This window comes from Arachis ipaensis, chromosome B2 (genome assembly GCF_059453495.1).
Source record: "Arachis ipaensis isolate K30076 ecotype BB chromosome B2, ASM5945349v1, whole genome shotgun sequence".
NCBI classification, from domain to species: domain Eukaryota; kingdom Viridiplantae; phylum Streptophyta; class Magnoliopsida; order Fabales; family Fabaceae; genus Arachis; species Arachis ipaensis.
The window spans coordinates 78,323,072-78,345,375 of record NC_142437.1 but is presented as its reverse complement, the minus strand read 5'-3'; the positions used below and the strand labels follow the sequence as shown (position 1 = coordinate 78,345,375).

The 22,304-nt window shown below is 38.9% G+C and overlaps 1 non-coding gene across 1 annotated transcript; it reads left to right on the top strand.

Moving 5' to 3' along the window:
• The first annotated feature begins 3,084 nt into the window (after positions 1-3,084).
• On the top strand, positions 3,085-3,192 carry LOC148574503 (small nucleolar RNA R71). Its single transcript, XR_015906416.1, has one exon. It is a non-coding gene; the product is annotated as a small nucleolar RNA R71 (small nucleolar RNA).
• The last annotated feature ends 19,112 nt before the right edge of the window (positions 3,193-22,304 follow it).

The window sequence follows — 22,304 nt, the reverse complement described above, 5'->3', positions numbered from 1 at the left end:
CTTAAGGTCTGATCTTCTCAATTGAACCGGCTTGCCTCTTAAGTCAACTTTCCATTGAGCTCCTTCCACACATATGTCCATGAGGACTTGGTCCAACCTTTGATCAAAGTTGACCCTTCTAGTGTAGGGGCGTGCATTTTCTTGCATCATTGGCAAGTTGAACACCAACCTTACATTTTTCGGACTGAAATCTAAGTATTTTTCCCGAACCATTGTAAGCCAATTCTTTGGATTCGGGTTCATAGAACTCTTGAACCATTAGGATTCCGACTTGTTGAATAGGATTGGAGAGTACTTCCCATCCTCTTCTTGTAATCTCTTGTCGGATCTCCGGGTATTCGCCCTTGTTGAGCTTAAAAGGGACCTCAGGGATCACCTTTTTCTTGGCCACAACTTCATAGAAGTGGTCTTGATGGACCTTTGAGATGAATCTCTCCATCTCCCATGACTCAGAGGTGGAAGCAATTTCCTTCCCTTTCCTCTTTCTTGAGGTATCTCTGGCCTTAGGTACCATTAATGATTATGGAAAAATAAAAAGCAATGCTTTTACCACACCAAACTTAAAATGTTTGCTCGTCCTCAAGCAAAAGAAGAAGGAAAATAGTAGAAGAAGAAGAAAATGGAGGAGATGGAGGGGAAGAGTGTATTCAGCCAAGGAGGGAAGAAGTGTTTGTAATGTGTGAAAATGAGGTAGTGTTGAGGGGTTTATATAGGGGTGGGGGAGGGGTTAGGTTTTGTGTATTAGGGTTGGGTTTGGGAGGGAAAGGATTTTGAATTTGGAGGTAGGTGGGGTTTTTGGGAAAGGATGGATGGATGTGAGTGGTGAAGAGTATTTGGGGAAGAGGTATGGAGGTGATTGGTGAAGGGTATTTGGGGAAGAGTGTTATGAAAAGGTGTGAAGAGGAGAGAAGAAGAGGTGGGGTAGGTGGGGATTCTGTGGGGTGCACAGATCCTGAGGGGTCAAGGACTTAACATCCCTGCTCCATTTAGGCGTGCAAAACGCCCTTAGAGTGCACTTCTGGCATTAAACGCCATGTTGCTACTTGTTTCTGGCGTTTAATGCCAGCTTTTCTCCCATTCTTGGTGTTAAACGGTAATTAGATGCTCTGTTCTGGCGTTAAACACCAGTCTGGTGCCTGTTTTTGGCGTTAAACACCCAGAATGGTGCCAGACTGGGTGTTTAACGCCCATTCTGCTACTCTTACTGGCGTTTAAATGCCAGTAAGCTCTTCCTCTAGGGTGAGCTATTTTTCATTCTATTTTTCATTCTGTTTTTGATTTTTCAGTTGTTTTTGTGACTTTACATGATCATAAACCTAAAGAAAACATAAAATAGCAATGGAGAATATATAGATATAATTAAATAGCATTGGGTTGCCTCCCAACAAGCGCTTCTTTAATGTCAATAGCTTGACAGTGAGCTCTCATGTAGCCTCACAGATAGTCAGAGCAGGGTTGGGGCCTCTCAACACCAAACTTGGAGTTTGGTTGTGGCCTCCCAACACCAAACTTAGAGTTTGAATGTGGGGGTTTTGTTTGACTCTGTATTGAGAGAAGCTTTTCATGCTTCCTCTCCATGGTTACAGAAGGAGACCCTTGAGTCTTAAATATAAGGTAATCCTCATTCAACTGAAGGACCAACTCTCCTCTGTCAACATCAATCACAGCGTTTGCTGTGACTAGGAAGGGTCTGCCAAGGATGATGGATTCATCCTCATCCTTTTCAGTGTCTAGGATTATGAAATTAGTAGGGATGTAAAGGCCTTCAACCTTTACTAGCACGTCCTCTACTAGTCCATAAGCCTGTTTCATTGATTTATCTGCCATCTCTAGTGAGATTCTTGCAGCTTGTACCTCAAAGATTCCCAGTTTCTCCATTACAGAGAGTGGCATGAGGTTTATCCCTGACCCCAGGTCACACAGAGCCTTCTCAAAGGTCATGGTGCCAGGTATGAAGAATTTTCCGGGATCCAGTTTCTTCTAAGGTAATGTCTGCCTCATTAATGCACTCAGTTCATTGGTGAACAAGAGGGGTTCATCCTCCCAAGTCTCATTACCAAATAACTTGGCATTCAGCTTCATGATTGCTCCTAGATACTTAGCAACTTACTCTTCAGTGATGTCTTCATCCTCTTCATAGGAAGAATATTCATCAGAGCTCATGAATGGCAGAAGAAAGTTCAATGGAATCTCTATTTTCTCTGTTTGAGCCTCAGATTCCTTTGGTTCCTCAAAGAGAAATTTCTTTCTGTCCAGAGGACGTCCCATGAGGCTTTTCTCACTGGGACTTACGTCCTCCTCACTCTCTCCAGGTTCGGCCATATTGGTCATGGTTATGGCCTTGCACTCTCTCTTGGGGTTTTCTTCTGTATTGCTTGGGAGAGTATTGGGAGGAGTTTCAGTAATCTTCTTACTCAGCTGACCCACCTGTGCTTCCAAATTTCTAATGGAGGACCTTGTTTCATTCATAAAACTTAGTATGGTTTTGGATAGATCAGAGACTATAATTGTCAGGCCAGAATGGCTTTGTTCAGAATTCACTGTCTGTTGCTGAGAAGATGATGGAAAAGGCTTGCTATTGCTAAACCTATTTCTTCCACCATTATTATTAAAGCCTTGTTGAGGCTTCTGTTGGTCCTTCCATGAGAAATTTGGATGATTTCTCCATGAAGGATTATAGGTGTTTCCATAGGGTTCTCCCATGTAATTCACCTCTGCCATTGCAGGATTCTTAGGATCATAAGTTTCTTCTTCAGAAGATGCTTTTTTAGTACTGTTGGATGCAGCTTGCAATCCATTCAGACTTTGAGAAATTATATTGACTTGCTGAGTCAATATTTTGTTCTAAGCCAATATGGCATTCAGAGTATCAATTTCAAGAACTCCCTTCTTCTGAGGTGTCCCATTGTTCACAGGATTCCTCTCAGAGGGGTACATGAACTGGTTATTTGCAACCATTTTAATGAGTTCCTGAGCTTCTGCAGGGGTTTTCAGATGAAGAGATCCTCCTGCAGAATGGTCCAATGACATTTTTGACAACTCAGTCAGACCATCATAGAATATACATATGATGCTCCATTCTGGAAGCATGTCAGTAGGACACCTTTTGATCAGTTGCTTATATCTTTCCCAAGCTTCATAGAGGGATTCTCCTTCCTTCTGTCTGAAGGTTTGGATTTCCACTCTAAGCTTGCTCATCTTTTAAAGTGGAAAGAATTTGGCCAGAAAAGCACTGACCAGCTTATCCCAAGAGTTCAGGCTATCCTTAGATTGTGAATCCAATCATGTTCTAGCTTTGTCTCTTACAGTAAAAGGGAAAAGCATAAGCCTGTAGATTCATTGGTCTTGAGAGTGTCACAGATTTGCAAGAATTCAACTAAAAACTAATGAGGATCTTCCATTGGAAGTCCATGAAACTTGCAATTCTGCTACATTAGAGAAACCAATTGAGGCTTAAGTTCAAAATTGTTTGCTCCAATTGCAGGAAGTGAGATGCTTCTTCCATAGAAGTTAGAAGAGGGTGCAATAAAGTCACCAAGCATCTTCCTTGTATCTCCACCATTGTTATTAGGTTCGGCCATGTCTCCCTCTTTTTCGAAAATTTCTGTCAGGTTCTCTCCAGAGAGTTGTGCTTTAGCTTCCCTTAGCTTCCTCTTCAGAGTCCTTTAAGGTTCAGGATCAGCTTCAACAAGAATATTCTTATCCTTATTCCTGCTCATATGAAAAAGAAGAGAACAGAAAAGAAAATATGGAATCCTCTATGTCATAGTATAGAGATTCCTTATGAGTATAAGAAGAGAAGAATAGAAGAAGGAGAAGAGAAAAATTCGAACACAGAGAAGAAGATGGGGTTTGAATTTTGGGTGGGAGAGAAGTGTTAGTAGATAAATAAATAGAAGGAGATGTGAGAGAGGGAGAGAATTCAAATTTAATTTAAAATAAAAGGAAAATATTTTTGTTTTTTATTTCAAATATTAGTTAGAATTCAAAAATTAAAAAGAGAAATAAAATTAAAATTAAAATTTGAAACAATTAGTTAGGTAGTTTTGAAAAAGATAAGAATCAAACAAAAAGATGAGATTAATTGAAAAAGATTTGAAAATCAATTTTGAAAAGATAAGAAGTTGGAAAAGATTTTGAAGTTGATTTTGAAAAAGATGTGATTTGAAATTTATTTTTGAAAGAGATTTGAAAAAGAAATTTTAAAAGATTTGATTTTGAAAATCGAAGTTAATTACTTGACTAACAAGAAACTAAAAGATATGATTCTAAAATTTAAAGATTGAACCTTTCTTAATAGGCAAGTAACAAACTTTAAGAGTTTTGAATCAATCACATTAATTGTTAGTAAAGATTTTGATTTTTAAAAAAGTTTTCAAAAATATTAATAAAAAAAAGATGAGAAAGATTTGATTTTTGAAAAGGTTTTGAAAAGATAGGATTTTTAAATTGAAAATTTGACTTGACTCATAAGAAACAACTAAATTTTAAAAATTTTTGACTAAGTCAAACCAAATTTTCGAAATTTATTTGTAAATAAGGGAAATATATTTTTTTTTATTTTTGAATTTTTAATGAGGAGAGAGAAAATGATCAAAATGACTCAAAACATGAAAATTTAAGATCAAAGTAAAAAATATGCATGCAAGAACACTTTGAATGTCAAGATGAACACCAAGAACTTATTTTAAAAATTTTTAAGAAAAGAAAGACATGCAAGACACCAAACTTAGAAATTTTTAATGTTGAAACACTAATAAATTGAAAATGCATATGAAAAACAAGGAAAGACACAAAACATAAAATTGCAAAGATCAAACAAAGAAGATCATCAAGAACAACTTGAAGATCATGAAGAACAATTCCATGCAGGTGTTCTTCGAAAATTTTTAGAAAAGTTAAAAAGATGCAATTGACACCAAACTTACAATTTCACACTAGACTCAAACAGGAAACATAAAATTATTTTTTTGTTTTATGATTTTATTAAATTTTTTTTTGTATTTTTCAAAAATTATTTGGGAAAAGAGAAATAAGCATTTCAAAATTTTTAATGAGAATTCCAGGAATCATACAATGTCAGCCTAAAACTCCGGTCCAGGAATTAGACATGGCTTACTAGCCAGCCAAGCTTTCAGTGAAAGCTCCGGTCCAAAACACTAGACATGGCCAATGGCCAGCCAAGCTTTCACAGATCATTACATACAATAGCTGATTTGCTGAGAAAGACAAAGAAGCTCTTCTAAGGATAGTTGAAACCTCGGTCCAAAAGATTAGACATGGCTTAACAGCCAGCCAGGATTCAACATATCTCATGAATCTCTAGAATTTATTCTTAAAAATTCTGAAGAACATAGAATAATTTATTTTTTTGAAAATATTTTTTTTTGAAAATGTTTTTTCGAAAATAAAAATAATAAAAACAAAAAGCTTAAAATTAAAATAAAATTACCTAATCTGAGCAACAAGATGAACCGTCAGTTGTCCAAAACTCGAACAATCCCCGGCAACGGCGCTAAAAACTTGGTGCACGAAACTGTGATCTCAATGGCGCCAAAAACTTGGTACGCACTATCATAATCTCAATTCTTCTTCACAACTTCACACAACTAACCAGCAAGTGCACTATGTCGTCCAAGAAATAAACCTTACATGAGTAAGGGTTGATCCCACGGAAATTGTCGGCTTGAAGCAAGCTATGGTCATCCTTGTAAATCTCAGTCAGGTGGATTCAAAAGGTAATGGGATTTTGATAATTAAAATATAAATAAAATATAAAATAAGATAGAGATACTTATGCAATTCATTGGTAAGAATTTCAGATAAGCGAATGGAGATGCTTTGTTCCTTCTGAATCTCTGCCTTCCTACTGCCTTCATCCAATCATTCATACTCCTTTCCATGGCAAGCTGTTTGTTGAGCATCACCGTCGTCAATGGCTACCTCCCGTCCTCTCAGTGAAAATGGTCCAAATGCGCTGTCACCGCACGGCTAATCATCTGTCGGTTCTCACTCATGTTGGAATAAGATCCGTTGATCCTTTTGCGTCTGTCGCTACGCCCAGCACTCGGAATACCACAGACAAGGTTTAGACTTTCCGGATCTCAAGAATGGCCGCTGATAAACCACTATTTTATGGTTTATCTTGTGCTCAATTGAGTGGTTTTTATCAACTCTTTACCCACTTATTCGTACTATTTGCATGGTTTTACATTTGCCTTCCTAATTATGTGCTTTGATTGAAAACATGCTTCTTTGGCCTTAAGTTCCCTATGTTTAATCCTCTCTTATTACCATGAGATGCTTTGATATGTGTGCTAAGTGATTTCAGGGATTACAGGGCAGGAATGGCTTAGAGGATGGAAAGGAAGCATGCAAAAGTAGAAGGAATACAAGAAACTGAAGGAACTGCTAAAGCTGTCCAGCCTGACCTTTCTGCACTCAAACGATCATAACTTGAGCTACAGAGGTTCAAATGATGCAGTTCTAGTTGCGTTGGAAAGCTAACGTCCGGGGCTTTGATTTGATACATAATTTGCCATAGCTGCCCCGAAGTTTGGCGACACGAACGCATGAATAACGCGCCCGCGTCGCATTTGTGAACTTCAATCCGCGCGGACGCGTGGACGACGCCTCCGCGTCACTTTCCCGCGACCTGAACGTAACAAAAATCACAAGGGGCAATTTCTAAGCTGTTTTTGACCCAGTTTTCAGCCCAGAACACACAGATTATAGGCTATAAAGTGGGAGAATGCATCCATTCATAATCATGCTTTCATATTCATAATTTTAGGAGTAGATGTAGTTCTTAGAGAGAGAGGTTCTCTCCTCTCTCTTAGGATTAAGGATTAGGATTTTTCTTGCTTTCAGGATTGTTTTTTTTTATCAGGTTCAATTTTCCTTTTATTTATTTTCCCAATTTAATTTATGAATATCCATGTTAAGATTTGAATATTTTATTTAATATAATTGAGGTATTTCAGATTTATCACTTCCTCTATTATTTGATGTTCTAAGTTGGATCCTAACTTGATTTTAGAGTTGATTGATGTTTGGAGACCCTTGAGTTGAATTACTCAAGAGTTAAATTGTAATTGGGTTTATTGTTGGCTGGATCTCTAATCACTGACGCTAATCCAAACACAAGGGTGAGGATTAGAACTTGTGAATAGAAGTAGACATCCAACTTACTTGACTTTCTTTTACTTTACTTGGTAAAGGATAACTAAGTAGAAGCAACCTTCAATTATCAATTGATCTTGAGAAAAATCCAACAAGGATAGAACTTCCGATTAATCTTCTCCGGGTCAAGGCTTTTAATCTAATTACATAAAATCTCTTATTCATTTTTATTGCTTTAATTTATAAATATACCTGTGCCCATTGCCCAAACTCCAAAACCCCAATTTACAAACTCATAACCAATAATAAGAACATACCTCCCTGCAATTCTTTGAGAAGATGACCCGAGGTTTAAATAATTCGGTTATCAATTTTAAAAGGGGTTTGTTACTTGTGACAACTAAAACGTTTGTAAGAAAGGTTGATTGCTTGGTTTAGTAACTATACTTGCAACGAGAGTTTACTATAACTTCTAAACCATCAATCTTCAGTTCTTTCAGCCACCAATAATTCTAGCTTATACCACGAAGACTCTGATCTGAACCAAGAGCCCAAGAGATAAACGCTCAAGCTATTGCAGATAGAACGGAAGTGGTTGTCAGGGCGTTCATAGGCGAGAATGATGATGAGTGTCACGGATCATCACATTCATCAGGTTGAAGTACGAGTGAATATCTTGGAATAAGAATAAGTTTGAATTGAATAGAAAAACAATAGTAATTTACATTAATTCATGAGGAACAACAGAGCTCCACACCTTAATCTATGGTGTGTAGAAACTCCACCATTGAAAATACATAAGTGATAATAGTGTTCATTGGCTTCGGCCCCTGAGAGGGAACCAGAATGACCAAGACCTCGAATACAATAGTAAAAAGTCCTATTTATACTAAACTAGTTACTAGGGTTACAGAAAATAAGTAAATGATGCAGAAATCCACTTCCGGGGCCCACTTGGTGTGTGCTTGGGCTGAGCATTGAGCTTTACACGTGTAGAGACTTCTCTTGGAGTTAAACGCCAGGTTGTAGCCTGTTTCTGACGTTTAACTCTGATTTGCAACCTGTTTCTGGCGTTTAACTCCAGAATAGGGCAGGAAGTTGGCGTTTGAACGCCAGTTTGCGTCGTCAAAACGCAGGCAAAGTATGGACTATTATATATTGATGGAAAGCCCTGGATGTCTAATTTCCAACGCATTTAATAGCGTGCCAATTGGGTTTCTGTAGCTCTAGAAAATCCATTTCGAGTGTAGGGAGGTCAGAATCCAACACCATCTGCAGTCCTTCTTTAGCCTCTGAATCAGATTTTTGCTCAAGTCCCTCAATTTCAGTCAGAAATTACATGAAATCACAGAAAAATACACATACTCATAGTGAAGTCCAGAAATGTGATTTTTATTTAAAAACTAATAAAAATATACTAAAAACTAACTAAATCATACTAAAAACTATGTAAAAACAATGCCAAAAAGCGTATAAATTATCCGCTCATCACTGGCCATGCCTACTACTGCTTCTTGGATAGATATTCTGGATACAATCAGATAGTGGTGGATCCCAAAGACCAAGAAAAGACCTCCTTCACCTGTCCATTCGGAGTCTTCGCCTACAGGAGGATGCCCTTTGGGCTATGCAATGCTCCAGCAACTTTTCAAAGGTTTATGCTCTCCATATTCTCTAACATGGTAGAAAAATTTTTAAAAGTCTTTATGGATGACTTTTCTGTCTTTGATAACTCTTTTGACACTTGTCTGCATCATCTAACCCATGTATTGAAAAGATGCTAAAAAATAAATTTAGTTTTGAATTGGGAAAAATGTCATTTCATGGTACCAGAAGGTATTGTTCTTGGGCATAAGGTTTCAAGCAAGGGTATAGAGGTTGACAAAGCCAAGATAGAGATCATAGAAAAGCTTCCTATACCAGTCAATGTAACAGCAGTGAGAAGTTTTCTTGGATATGCTGGGTTTTACAGAAGATTTATCAAAGATGTTTCAAAAATAGCTAAACCATTAAGCAACCTGCTAGTGGTTAACAATCCTTTTGTCTTTGATGATAATTGCAAGCATGCTTTTGAAACCTTGAAAACTAAACTCACTACAGCACCAATCATCACACCCCCAGAATGGGACTTCCTTTTGAACTCATGTGTGATGCAAGCGATGTTGCAATTGGTGTTGTACTGGGACAAAAAAAAGGATAAGCTGCATCATGTTATATACTATGCAAGCAAGGTGTTAAATGAAGCACAGAAAACCTATACCACCACAGAAAAAAGAACTCTTGGCAATAGTATATGCATTTGATAAATTTAGACAATACTTGATTGGTTCAAAAGTTGTAGTGTATACTGATCAAGCTGCTCTCAAGTATCTCATGTCTAAACAGGATGCCAAGCCAAGGCTTATTAGGTGGGTGCTGTTGCTACAAGAATTTGACATTAGTATATTTTAATTAGTTTTTATTATATTTTATTAGTTTTTCTTTAAAAATCACTCTTCTGGACTTTACTATGAGCTTATGTATTTTTCTGTGATTTCAGGTATTTTCTGGCTGAAATTGAGGGACCTGAGCAAAAATCTGATTCAGAGGCTGAAAAAGGACTGCAGATGCTGTTGGATTTTGATCTCCCTGCACTCAAAGTGGATTTTCTGGAGCTACAGAAGCCCAATTGGCGCTCTCTCAATTGCGTTGGAAAGTAGACATCCTGGGCTTTCCAGCAATATATAATAGTCTATACTTTTCCCAAGATTTAATGGCCCAAACCGGCGTTCAAAGTCAGCATAAAAATTCTGGCGTCAAAACGCCAGAACTGGCATAAAAGCTGGAGTTAAACGCCCAAACTGGCACAAAAGCTGGCGTTTAACTCCAAGAAAAGTCTCTACATATGGAAGCTTCAATGCTCAGCCCAGGCACACACCAAGTGGGCCCGGAAGAAGATTTCGGCATTAATTACTGATTTCTGTAAACCCTAGGCTACTTGTTCTCTATAAATAGGACCTTATACTATTGTATTTTCATCTTTGGACGTTTAGTCCCTAGACCTTGGAGGCTGGCCATTCGGCCATGCTTACACTATTATCACTTTTGTATTTTCAACAGTGGAGTTTCTACACACCATAGATTAAGGTGTGGAGCTCTGCTGTTCTTCATGAATTAATACAAGTACTATTGTTTTTTTATTCAACTCAAGTCTATTTCTTCTCCAAGATATTTATTCGCACCCAAGAACATGATGAATGTGATGATTATGTGACACTCATCACCATTCTCACCTATGAACGCGTGACTGACAACCACTTCCGTTCTACATGCAAACAAGCTTGAATGTGTATCTCTTGGGTTTCTAATTTAAGATTGGAACCTTCGTGGTATAGGCTAGAATTATTGGCGGTCATTCTTGAGATCCGGAAAGTCTAAACCTTGTCTGTGGTATTCCGAGTAGGATCTGGGAAGGGATGACTGTGACGAGCTTCAAACTCGCGATTGTTGGGCGTGTGTGATAAACCACTATTTTATGGTTTATCTTGTGCTCAATTGAGTGGATTTTATCAACTCTTTACCCACTTATTCATAATATTTGCATGGTTTTATATTTCCTTCCTGATTTTGTGCTATGACTGAAAACATGCTTCTTTGATCTTATAATTGCTTATTATTAATTCTCTCTTATTGCCATTAGATGCCTTGATATGTGTGTTAAGTGCTTTCAGAGATTATAGGGCAGGAATGGCTTAGAGGATAGAAAGGAAGCATGCAAAAGTGGAAGGAATACAAGAAGTTGAAGGAACTGCAAAGCTGTCAGCCTGACCCTCTCGCACTCAAATGGCTATAACTTTAGCTACAGAGGTCCAAACGACATGCTTTCAATTGTGTTGGAAAGCTAACGTCCGAGGCTTCGATTTGATATATAATATATCATAGTTGCCCTGATGCTAGGTGACGCAAATGCGTGCTCCATGCGGCCGCGTCGCAGTGACGAAAATCAGCGTGTTTGAATTCGCAACCAGCGAATTCTGGGCTGTTTCTAACCCAGTTTGCGGCCCAGAAAACATAGATTAGAGGCTATAAAGTGGGAGAATGCATCCATTCATTAGCAGGCTCTCATAATTCACAATTTTTAGGAGTAGATGTAGTTTTTTTTAGAGAGAGAGGTTCTCTCCTCTCTCTTAGGATTAGGATTTAGGACTTCTCTTAGTTTTAGGAGTGACTCTCGATCCCAGGTTCAATGTCCCTTTCTATTTACTTTCGCTTCTATTTTTATTGACTCTAATGCTTTTATTTGTATTTGATTTATGTTGCCCATTTGGCTTATGAACTTTTCCATGTTAGATTTTACTGCTTTGAATGTATTTTATTTGAGGTATTCCAGATATTTATGATTTTAATTTAGCTTTCTATATTCTTGGCTTTGGTTAAGAAATTAGTAACTCAGGAGTTATCTTAACTCAACATAAGTGATAATTGTTATCTTTGCTAATTGAACTGAACTTCGATAATCCCAATCTTTCCTTAGGGATTAACTAGGATTTGAAGATCAAACTAATTAGTCACTTGACCTTCCCTTGCTCTAGTAAAGGTTAACTAAGTGGAATCAAGAGTCAATTTTCATTATTGTTGATAAGGATAACTGGGCTAGGACTTCCAATTTCTCATACCTTGCCAAAAGTTTATTTTACAGTTATTTATTTATTTTAATTGCAATTTAAATTACTTGTTCCCTATTCTCAAAACCCCAAATTTACAATCTCCATAACCAATAATAAGAACATACTTCCCTGCAATTCCTTGAGAAGACGACCCGAGGTTTAAATACTCAGTTATCAATTTTAAAGGGGTTTGTTACTTGTGACAACCAAAACGTTTGTACGAAGGGATTTCTGTCAGTTTAGAGACTATATCTACAACGCGACTGTTTTTATGAACTTCTTTACTGGCAAAAAATCCCGACGTCAAAATGGCGCCGTTGCCGGGGAACTGCTAACGTGTGCCTTATTATTGGTTATTGTAAATATTTTTCTTTTACTTGTTTATTTATTCCTGTTTTTCCTTTTTATTTTTCATTTGCTACCATGAATTCTCACCCCTCTCACTTTGAGTTTGGTTCTAACTTTGTTGAAGGAAATAGAAGTTACAGCAGGAATATGCATCAAGGTCAGACCAATCAAGGATGGATGGAGCCAAGAGGATCTAATCAACCCTTTAGGCAGCAACACCCTCCGAGATATCCTGGACAAAGACCATTCTACCGTGCATACCCAGCTGAAAGATATGGTGGACAACCTTGTAACTACCAACAAGCCCCACCCCGTGCATATAAACCATCCTTTCAACATAACCTCGAACCACCACACTCACAAGCTTCTTTTCACCATTCGCCACCATATGATCCTTCCTTACCCCAGTACCAATCCAATCACTCCCAATCACTGCCACTTTCCTATGTATCATGTCCAAGTCCGACAACCCGAGAAGCAGAGGTTCGCCTAAAGGAAACAGTAAATAAACTTCAAACAACCATTCGACAACTGGAACAAGCAGTAATTCAATGGGTTTCTTGGTGCTCAATTACACAAGGATCAGCCATAGCCCCATGTGAACAGTCTAACGAAGAGCGTAGCATGAAGGAGATACCAGAAACTCCAGTGGACAAGACAGAGAATGAATTCATACTAGAACAGGTAGAAGAAGCTGTCATTGTTCAAGAAGAAGAGTTGGTTGAAGATCTAGGAGATGCTGAACCTCCATGGGAATCCAGAACTGAGGAGAACTCCGTCAAGGATGCTGCAGTTGATGCTAAGAAGGATATTGTACAATCTCCAAGGCAAGTTGTTCATGAAGAATCAGACGGAATAACCCAGGACACAAATTCCCTTGATGATGATAGTCACAAGTCCAATTCTCTTAGTAATGAACTGGCATCCGCAAGTGAATTCTCTGAGGTCGAAGAATCTTCCCCAAGTGAATATGAAGACGATGCGGAGGTAGATTTCTCTCAACCTCCAATATTTGACTCAAGTGATGAGGAAGACATAGAAGACTTTGACCAGGACACAGATACAATTGTAGAACCTTGCAAGGAAGTGGAGGAATTCACAGAAGAGCACAAGGGAGTAGAACTTACAGAACCACCGGAAACACCTATCCTAAGGCCATTACCACCTAATACAAGCTTCAAGTGGGTACAATCCTTAACCTATAACTTTACTTATTCACTTGAATATGGTTTACTTGAAACAGATGGCCAGCTTAGAGCTCTTTGCGGCTTTAAGAGTAAGAGGGAAATGGCTCGTACTCAGAGCTGGTGCACAAGGTTCAATAAGGTTCCACGCTTCACCTCGAAGTACATGGATTGGTATCATGCTCAATTGCATGGATCACGGAGAACGTTTGGTCACCATGGTGAGATTCTACTTTTTAAACCGCCCGGATGGAAACATATAGATCAAGACGGAGGCGGATTTAATAGTAAGGCTTGGGATCCTGGAATCTATTCTGACATTCGTCACCCCAGGAGCCTAAAAATTTGTCTGAAGCTGCTCAGAAGCTTTACATGCCTAGTATGGGACCCCGGAGGCTATTGGCATTCCAAGCACTGGTGGAGATTTTTGGACGAATTTAAACATAAGCCGCCATAGCAGGAAGCTCCTCCAATGTCCAACTTAAGGACTTTAACTAAAAGTGCTAGGTGGGAGACAACCCACCATGGTATGGTCGCTTATTTTTCAATTTAATTCTTTTTAATTGCTTTCATTTTTATTTTGTTTTCATTTTACTTTATTGAACCTAGAATCATGCATAGCATTCATATTAATCATTGCATTCTGCATTTATCATACATAAAAAAAAGGGGATGCACGACGCGACCGCATGCCCCATGCGATCGCGTCATATTGCGAAAACACTATCCACGCGACCGCGTCACCAACGCGGCCGCGTGCCCTGGAGATCGGCGTCAAGATCCAACGTCCAGAAAGTTAGGCTGGAATTGTGCGGCCCTTGTGCGTTTTGCACAAATTGGCCCACGCGATCGCATGCCCCATGCGATCGCGTCACTTGCACAAAAACAATCCCACGCGACCGCGTGAGCGACGCGATCGCGTCGCATGGATTGCACAACACACAAGAAGGAGACAGAGAGTTGCGCCAAAATGACGCTGGAGTCGTGCGTCTAGCACAAATTCCAGCGACGCGATCGCGCGACCCACGCGATCGCGTCATCCCCTCTCCTACCCCTCTCACGCGATCGCGCGACCTACGCGATCGCGTCCCCCCATTTTCACCCCCACCACGCGATCGCGTGCCCCACGCGGCCGTGTGGATTTCAAAATATAACCCTCCCAGATCACGCGAACCCTATTATCGCGCCACCCCCTGAACCCCCTCTCTCTCTCTCTCTCCCCAACCCTCAACCACCACCACCCAGCCACCATTACCGCTGCCCCAACCACCGCCGGGAACCGCCGACCACCCACCGCCGCCGTCCACCCCCAGCCGTAACCAACCCCCTCTTCTTTCTTCCTATTTCTTCTTCCTCCCTCCTCCCCCGCCACTGCCCCCTCCGCGCCACCACACGCAGCCGCCACCGTCCCACCACAACCCCCTTCAACCAGCAACACCACCCCTTTTCCCCTCCCTTTCCCTACCCCCATCACTCTCTCCTTCCCCCTGCCGCCACTGCCCCCCCTCCGTGCCCACCACCGCCAGCCACCGCGCCAACCATCGGACGCCACCATCACCACCACCCAACCACCTTCCTGCCTACTCTCCTTATTCCGCCTTCCAAGTTCCGCAACACGCAATCCCTTTTATCCGTTCGTAGTTCTTCTTAATTTTTTCCGTTCCTGTTCATAATTAGGATAGATAGTCTTGCATGTTGTAGTGGATTTTAGGTTGTTAGGTAGCCTAGGCTATGGTTAGTGGATCTAGGTCTGTTTATTTGCACTGTTCTTGCTTCTGTTTTATCATATTTGCAAATCTGCTGTTGCTGTAATCTTGTTCATATGCTGTATTTCTTGTATATTGCTGCTCTTTACATTGAATTTTCATGTTTATATTATATATATGTACCTGCAGCTTGACTTTTTAATTCATATGAACTGCTTTGATTGCTGTTTATTTTCTGGGATAATCCAATTTTAGCCAGAATGCTGCCCAAATTTCTATAAAAATGTTTTCATTCATATTTCGGTTTGGCAATTTGAACTCTGTTTTCCACTGCTTTAACCAAACCATTTCATAATTGCCAGGGCATGCTTTCTTATCTTTTTTTTTGATTTCCTAGTTTATAAACTGCATTTGTGATGTTTTGATTCCAATTTTTGCTTTCTTTATATCTATTTGAATCAGCATCTCCTTGTTTTTCTTATTTGGTTATGAGTCACTATAGTTCCTACCTATGAATCCTTGTTACATGGAATATTTTCTTTATGCCACTTACCTTAACCCACTTTTTACTGACTCACTAATTTTAATTTACTGACTTCTTTTTCAAATTCTCACCATACTAACCTTTTAAAATATCTTTTCTGATTTTTCACTTTTCTCTAACTTTCTAACCATGGCATAATGACAATTTTTCTATTTAACTTGAATTCTGATACATTTTGGATTGTAACTTCTTCCTTTCAAACTTTTAAACTACTATACAATCCTTAATGCACATTTACTTGTCTCATTTACCTCATTCAAATTCTCCCATGCCACTTTGTGTTTTCTTTGCCTATATGCCTACTTGCTTTCCTATTTTTATATATCCTGGTTTTCCATTTTTCAGGATGTCTGCCTCACAGAGGAAAGGAAAGGGCAAAGCTACTGGCAAGCGCAAAAGAGGAGATTCATCCCAGTCCATCATTGACCTAATGCATGATACCTCATGGCGGGAGAAGAACTTTACACAGCAGGAAAAAGTTGACCAGCTGCTCTCTGCACATAATTCAGTAAAATTTGCAAACCGATACTATGACCTGAAGTATCTGGCATTTGCAAACTCCAGGAATCTATACCTGGAGAGAACTTTGAGGATTCCAGAAGCACTCCAGCAGTACACTACTGAGCAAATCAAGCAAAGAGGCTGGTTCTTTCTGGAGAGAGCACTGACAGAGGTCAATGCATCTTGGGTCAGGGAATTCTACTACAACTACTACATCACCACCCTCGATGCAGTGAACCTGAGAGGAAAGCAGATTCTGGTCACTGAGGAGGCCATAGAGGACATTCTCTGGCTCCCAGCCAAGTCCGATCAGCCTGATGGTTATCAAAAGGTTGAGGAGGACATGCGCCTGATGCGGTTTGATTGGAATGCTGTGAAGGCACGAATAGCTCTCGACCCGACGGTTCCTTGGGAGATGGGTCAGGACACCACCATGCCTAGAGGGATCAAGAGGGCGTACTTAAATGATGAGGCTCGGTTATGGCACCAGATCTTGAGCAACTATGTGATGTCGAGTACTCATGAGACAGAGATCCCAGCTGCTATGATTACCCTCCTATGGTGTGTGATGGAGGGTAAGGACCTTTATCTACCACGCTTTATCCGGCATTATATGGCCAGGGTCCACGTCCGAGGCACCATCCCTTTTCCGTATCTTGCTACACAGCTAGGCCATCGAGCTGACGTGCCATGGGAGGATGCCAGTGAGAGACCACCAGCGGCGGACTGCAGGAAGATCATTCCTCACAGCAGGAGCTTCCTAGCTTTGGGCTACAGACCACCACCCTTCACTGCTACTGATGAGACAGCCACACCGTCTGCTGGACCCTCTTCATCCACAGCTGCCCCTGCTGCCCCTGCTGCCACCACTGCACCTCCACCTGCCTCTGAGCCCGTATACCGCCTCGTGCACCGCCTATTCCGACAGCTTGATCAGATGGAGCGCCGTAACCGGCGCCGGTATGAGAGATTGGAGCGTCGCAGCCAGCGACGCTATTCGCATCTGAAGCTGATGATCCGACAGGGTGGTGACGTCCCCCCCGAGCCCGACACACCATCAGAGCCATTAGAGGAGTAGGAGGATGAGCACGAGGAGGCAACTCACTTCCAGGAGGAGACCAATCAGCAGGCAAGCACAGAGCAGGCTGCACCACATCAGGAGGTTACGCATCAGATCGAGGCTGCAGATCCGGAGATCCTGATCCAGTTAGCACCGCCTCTACAGCAGCCAGACGCTCCGCCCACCCCCACCACAGAGCCTCCAGCTACCATCCCTACCAGTGATGACACCCATTCACACCTGGCTTGACTGAGCATCAGGGACGATGCTTCATTTTAAGTGTGGGGAGGTCGCCATCTCTGGCGTTTTATTTTGGTGAATCACTACATCTCTTTTTTTTCTCTTTTATTTTGGATATTTTTCTGTATTTTTCTTTTTACAATTATTTTCTGAGTACTTATACATTGCTGCTTTTATGTATTTTTACTCTATTTCTGCATTTTGCATTTTTAGTTCATATTTTTAGTTATTTAGTTTAGTTTGCAATTCTGACTTATTAGTGGATTAATTAGTATAGTTTACCCTTTTTAGCATAAGATAGCATAGTTAAATTGAAAAATATAAAAAGGAAGTAAGCCAGGAAATTGAACATAACAGATTTAAATCCATAAACCTTGTATATATAGCATTACATCTTATAGTTAAGTTGACAACATTTCATCAAGGAGGAACATTAAAACTTTAAAGGCTACCCTAAATAATTTTTTTATGAGAATAATGAAAATTTTTAACTAAACCTGCATAACATATATGAATGATATATGATGCTTGAGTTAGAGAACACACAGCCTGTGAGTCTTGAGCTTAATTGTATGATTACATTCAAACCATAATTTCATTCCTGTGTGTTTCGCTTCTTTTTATTCTGATGTTCTTTACTTTGCTTTAATCTATATGTCCAATTATAGAATATAGAATATAGATACATACCAAAAGAATGATTGAGGTCATCATTTGATTTTAGCTCACTTACCCCAAAATAACCTACCTTTCACATTACCCTTGTTAGCCCCTTGAGCCTTTAAAATCCCTTTTATTCTATTTAGCCACCCTACTAGTCTTAAGCAGAAAAACAAAATAAAATCCCAAGTTGAATCCTTGGTTAGCTTAAGATAGAAAATTATGAATAGATTAAAATGTGGGGAACCAATTGGGAACATGGATGATAGAAACAAAAGGTAGAAAAGTTAAAAGAAATAAAATAAAATTTGGGAAGCATGCTCATGAGAAATCAAAGTGATTCAATTACCATGTGCAGTGTAAAAAAAAAGGTTATTTTTCAGCATTTAATAAAAAGGGATACAAAAGAATTCCTCAATGCAAAATAAAAGCAATGCACATGGGATAAAAATAAAATTGAAACATGAGCATGTAACAACAAGGGGATAATATGGGAAAATTGGTAAAGAAGTTTTGTTCTACTAAATATGTATGTTAGGTGAGATCTTAGTTTAATTAAGGATTCACTTATTAGCTCACTTAGCCTTATACATATATCCTTACCTTTACCTTGGCCCCATTACAACCTTCATTAAAGACCTCATGACTTTTGGTATGACTGTACTCTATAATTGTTGATTAGTTAGATGAAGAACAAAGTTATAGAAAGTAAGAATAAAAAGAAAAGTAGAGTGAATAAACCCAATAAACACTGAGTGACTAGAGGGTAAATACAAAATCCAGTGAGGGTTCAATAACTCATCAACATATATCTGTGCTTAATTTACTAATTGTTTTGCAAGTTTGTACAATATTTTTATTTCCCATCTCATTTGCTAAAATGCTTTATTATTTAAGGGTTGGATATATATATATATATATATATATATATATATATATATATATATATATATATATATATATATATATATATATGACTCCTTGAGAATGTGAATTAATTTGACTACATGTAAGCTTTATATATGAGTGGATAAATTGGAATTGCATGACTCATTTAGGTAGACGCATTTAGAATAGGTTGCATTGCATAACATTCCACCACTTTAACCTTACCTTATTCTTTACCTTGGATTTAGCATGAGGACATGCTATTGTTTAAGTGTGGGGAGGTTGATAAACCCATATTTCATGAGTTATTTTGTGCTTAGTTTGAATAATTTATTCAATCCTTCACCCATTTATTCATATTAATTGCATAGTTTTACTTTCCCTTCCTTATTATGTGATGTACGTGAAAAATATGTTTCCTAAGCTTTAAAATTAATTATTTTAATTACCTTTATTTCCATTCGATGCCGTGATTAGTGTGTTGAGTAGTTTCAGATTTTCTAAGACAGAATGACTTAAAGGATGGAAAAGGAAACGTACAAAAATGGAAGGAAAGTGCGAAACAGAGTTTTGTAGAAACTGGCATCCACGCGATCGCATGGACGACGCGATCGCGTGCCAAGAGCGAAGAAGCAGCGACGCGGCCGCATGACTGACACGGCCGCGCGACTTGAGCATAACGCATTCGATGCGGACGCGTGACCGACGCGACCGCGCCACAAGGAAAAATCCAAATGACGCGACCGCGTGACCCACGTGGACGCGTGACAGAGGCCACGTATCAGAATTTAGAGAATATGCCCCCAGCAATTTTCGAAGCCCTTTTGGCCCAGATCCAGGTACAGAACACACAGACTAGAGGCTATAAAGTGGAGGAATGCATCCATTCAAAGGGAGCTCGCATTTTTATTACTTTCCATGATTTAGATTTAGTTTTGAGAGGGAGATTCTCTCCTCTCTCTCTTAGGATTAGGATTTAGGACTTCTCTTAGTTTTTAAAAGTGACTCTCGATCCAGGTTTAATATTTACTTTAATTTATGTTTCTATGCTACTTTTACTTTAATGCTTTTATTCGTATCTACAGATGTTGCCCAATTGGCTTATGAATTATTCCATGTTACAGATTATTATTTGAATTAATGATTATTTTAGGTATTTCAGTTTATTATTGTTCTCTTTAATTTAAGTTATTATTGCTTCCCATCTAAGGACATTGTTATTCCAACAATTTTACTTTTTTCCCTTTTGGTCCTGGTTAAGAAATCAGTAAATCAGCAGTTATCAACCTCAGCATAATTAATAATCGTTATCTTGCTAATTGAACTGAACTTCAATAATCCCAACTTTTTCTTAGAAAATAAATAGGATTCGAAGGTCAAACTAATTAGTCCCTTGACTTTCCTTTACTTTAGTAAAGGTTAACTAAGTGGAATTAAGATTCAACTTTCACTATTGTTGAGAGGAATAACTAAGTTGGACTTCCAATTTCTCTTACCTTGCCAAAAGTTTACTTTATAGTATTTATTTATTTTAATTGCCATTTAAATTATTTGTCATATCTGCTCTTCACTCTCAAAAGTATAGAAATTGCGGATAAATCCTCGTTGCAAGTATAGTTTCTAAACCTTCAAAAGTCATTTCATACAAACGTTTTGGTTGTCACAAGTAACAAACCCCTTTTAAAATTGATAACTGAGTATTTAAACCTCGGGTCGTCTTCTCAAGGAATTGCAGAGAGGTATGTTCTTATTATTGGTTATGAGTTTGTAAACTGGGGGATGTTGAGTTTGGGCAATGGGCATAGGTATATTCAAATGACAAATAAAATAAATAAATAACTGTAAAATAAACTTTTGGCAAGGTATGAGAAATTGGAAGTCCAGTCTTGTTATCCTTATCAATGATGATGAAAACTGAATCTTAATTCCACTTAGTTAACCTTTGCTATAACAAGGGAAGTTCAAGCGACTAATTAGTTAGATCTTTGAACCCTAGTTAATTCCTAAGAAAAGATTGGGATTATTGAAGATCAATTCAATTATCAAGGATAACAATTATCAATTATGCTATTGAGTTGAATAATTCCTGAGTTACTGATTTCTTAACCAAGACCAAAAGGAAAAATATCTAAATTAAATTAAAAGCATTCATATAAATAGGGCAAGGCAAAATTAAGTCTGAAAATACCTCGAATTGCATTCACAAAAGAACTTAAATCTGACATACAAATTAAATTGGAGAAATAAATAAAAGGAACATTGAACCTGGGATTGAGAGTCACTCCTAAAACTAAGAGAAGTCCTAAATCCTAAATCTAAGAGAGAGGAGAGAACATCTCTCTCTAAAAACTATATCTACTCCTAAAATTGTGAATGTGAAAGCCTCCTGATGAATGGATGCATTCCCCCACTTTATAGCATCTAATCTGTGTTTTCTGGGCCGCAAACTGGGTTAGAAACAGCCCAGAATTCGCTGGTTGCGAATTCAAACACGCTGATTTTCGTCACTGCGACGCGGCCGCATGGAGCACGCGTTCGCGTCACCTAGCGTCAGGATAACCATGGCATATTATATATCAAATCGAAGCCCCGGACGTTAGCTTTTCAACGCAACTGGAACCGCATCGTTTGGACCTCAATAGCTAAAGTTATAGCCATTTGAGTGCGAGAGGGTCAGGCTGACAGCTTTGCAGTTCCTTCAACTTCTTGTATTCCTTCCACTTTTGCATGCTTCCTTTCTATCATCTGAGCCATTCCTACTCTGTAATCTCTGAAAGCACTTAACACACATATCAAGGCATCTAATGGCAATAAGAGAGGATTAATAATAAGCAATTATAAGATCAAAGAAGCATGTTTTCAATCATAGCACAAAATCAGGAAGGAAATATAAAACCATGCAAATATTATGAATAAGTGGGTAAAGAGTTGATAAAATCCACTCAATTGAGCACAAGATAAACCATAAAATAGTAGTTTATCAACCTTCCCACACTTAAACATCAGCATGTCCTCATGCTAAGCTCAAGAGAAGCTATAAAGAATGAAGAATGTATGAAATGCAACCTATGAATGCAACTACATGCAAAATGTTTCTACCTACTTAGTTAAAAGTAAACAAATCCTTCAAGAAGAAATATAAACTGGATTTCACTAATTCAAATTATGAAAATGAAGTACAAATAGACTTGCAAGAAGAAAATAGCTCATGAAAGCAGGGAACAAGGAATTGAGCATCGAACCCTCACTGGTAGTGTATACACTCTAATCACTCAAGTGTTTAAGGTTCGATTCTCTCAATTCTCTACTAACCTTGCTTTCTAAGGCTTGCTCTTCATCTAACAATTAACATAAATTTAATGCACAGATACACATATCAAGAGGTCTTTTAAGGGTTGTAATGGG